The 2679-nt window shown below is 45.5% G+C and overlaps 1 long non-coding RNA gene across 2 annotated transcripts; it reads left to right on the forward strand.

Moving 5' to 3' along the window:
- Positions 1 to 619: 619 nt before the first annotated feature.
- LOC146210010 (uncharacterized) lies at positions 620 to 2011 on the forward strand. Of its 2 annotated transcripts, none has more exons than XR_014707982.1 (3): positions 620 to 743; positions 831 to 970; positions 1795 to 2011. It is a non-coding gene; the product is annotated as an uncharacterized LOC146210010 (long non-coding RNA). The 2 variants fall into 2 exon arrangements; XR_014707984.1 differs by having other exon boundaries at positions 728 to 747.
- Positions 2012 to 2679: the final 668 nt, after the last annotated feature.

Below are 2679 nucleotides of genomic sequence, written 5' to 3' on the forward strand. Positions count from 1 at the left end.
AAATACTGATCGTCTGCTATGGAGCGGCGCGTTGCAGAGACCAAAACCAAACACCGTAACCAGGGGGGGGAAATTCTGTAACGCTCTCAATACAAAACCAGTCTCAAACCTACTTGCCCTGCTCCTATTGGTCGGCGGCCATATTGAAGTTTTGCGTCATCACTGATCTCACCGGTGACTGCGCTTACGTCATCAACAAGACTAAAGTGGTGACGTTGCCCATGAGCTGAATATTGACTGAAATTGTGAGCGAAACGAGGTAACCCCAAAACCAGTCAACTGAGTAGAGCGAAAATGGCGGCTGTGTTCCTTGCGTTGCTATAGCGTTGCGCTGGCTGTGTGACAGTTGTGTCGGTGCGATCCACGGCGTAGAAGGGAGGACGAAGACGCGTTTGACGTACCGGTCTAGTTGTTCCGACTGTGTTCAACTCGGAAACCAGCAGAAAGTGGAGTGACTGTGCGGCGATTGCCGACGAACATCGATGAACGGGGGCTCACGCAGCTCACGGACGAGTACGCAGCCACTGCGGCTGCATGCGCACCGCGTTTTTTTTTTTTTTTGCTATCGGGGGCTACCAGCTTGCGTCGGGAACGTAACATCATTTGCATCGCATAGGCATCGATCAGCAGGTGCGTGCGCTGATAGCGGAAGCCATCGGACGGAACGCTGATTGTCTTCAAGGCGCCGCGGTGCGATATGGAAGTCGCTAGGCAAGGGGTTATACGTTGTGAACATCACAGTAGTGAGTAAATGTTGGTTTTGACTGTGTGCGTTTGGCTACGACTTCGAAATGTCATTGTAAACTTGTATTGTGCCTATTTTATTACAGATCTGCGACGCGAACATACGCACTTTTGACCCTCGTTGCCCCGTGGGACCAAGGACTCCAAACAACGCGTTCGTCTAGCGGTACTCCTGCACGCCGAAAGGTGAACGAAGGCCTGCTAAACGCCTGCGACTTTTTCTTGGGTAAGCTGTAAAAAAACCGCGTCGGTTATCGAACGATATTGATTATATGCATTAATATGTGCAGTCGACCACTTGCTGTAAGTTGGCTTCTCTGCAAGTCTTGTTTTCTAACCAAAAGGACTCGTTCCCCCTCGCAATGTTAAAAAACGAACGGAGGAAAGATCTCTTTTCTTTCCAGCTGTTGTCTTCGAGATTACCCAGCGACACCTGACGAAAGTTCAATACCTGTATATACCTCAAAATACAGGACGAAGGGACTAGGGATTGTAGTGCCTTGCCCCCATTCGTTACGCTCCCTCCCTACGACACGTTCGCTACTCGAAAGTGTGAGTACGCTGCAAAAAGCGCCTGCTTCTTTTCATTTCAGCAAGAACTAGAAGAGTGTTGTGTGATAACGAGACCTTTTGGTGGGATTACGAGCCTTACAGAGAAGCTGACTTGTATTTCGGCGAGTGATCGATTGTCTGAATTCGCTGAAGCTTCATGCATAAGACGGACTAGTTATGCATATGAATGCTTGTTAATGTACAAATTTAGTGTTATGGCACCAGGAACCAAATATTCAATGTTTGAAATCTCTTTACTGCTTAAGAAACCGTAGCGCTCGTGTTGTGCAGGTAATCTTAACACATTTTTGTTTATATCACTGTGAAGCTACAAGGCTATCCTTACAATGATGCTTGCTTGGACAGCCCTGTGACACGTTGCCAACATTCCTGTGAATGTTTACCACCTCACTGTGGGCTAGTTGGTATGGATCTTTGATTGTATACTAGAACATCCAAAAGGCAGACTTAAGTGGATGTCATTGTTTGGTTATGCAGGAGACAGTGACTACCCACTGGAGTCATGGCTGCTTACACCAATGCCAAGTCATCCCAGACCCAACTTGCTGTCCCTTCTCTGCTATCACCTTGCAGCCTGGCACAGTTGGCTGTGGTCACTAGCTGTGTGGTAAACATGCTTAAACCGAAAAGCGTAGCGTTACAGCAAGGTAATAAATATCCATGACCCTTATTGGAATCAGAAAATGGCACCAAAGATTTTTTGCTGCCACATATACTCAGTAGAAGCACTTATTTCTTGGCTGCTGTATTTCACTCGAGTGTTTTTATTGACAAAGATAAAGAGACATCATACATACCAGCACACTTACCTTAATGTACAATGACCATACAACATTGACATGTATATTGCAGAATAATTATCGGGCTCAAAGAAGCCGCTCCCTTTCAACATATTGAAGCTACCTATACAAATAGGTACTGTATGCATGGTGCAGTGTGCAAAACGCTTACATATCAGAGGTAAAAATGCCAGCTGGATGGTACACTACTAGAGATCTTGCTCGCAGTGCTAAATGCTGTAACAGCTGTTAGGAGAATGGTGTACAAATACTAGGCTGCAGTGCCCACAATGACTGCTGAATGATTACAAAATTCTAGTGGAAATAAAATAAGCATCACACATACATTGTTAAGGCAATGTGTGAGCAGATGTTATGTACACTAATAAAACGTGTAAAACTGCAAGGGGACTGCTGAGCAGCTTTAAGACAGTAGAGGAAGCTAAAACATGAGCGTTCAAAAATATTTTACACCATAAACATGGTAGAACGAGGGAAATAAGATGGCTACTCAATACAAAAGAGCACTAAACAAGGGTTGAGGAGGAACCTTGGTTTGCTAGCCAAAATCGAAATGTGGGCT

Source organism: Amblyomma maculatum, chromosome 1 (assembly GCF_055883805.1).
Source record: "Amblyomma maculatum isolate TAMU_Amacu chromosome 1, ASM5588380v1, whole genome shotgun sequence".
In the NCBI taxonomy this organism is placed as follows: Eukaryota; Metazoa; Arthropoda; class Arachnida; order Ixodida; family Ixodidae; genus Amblyomma; species Amblyomma maculatum.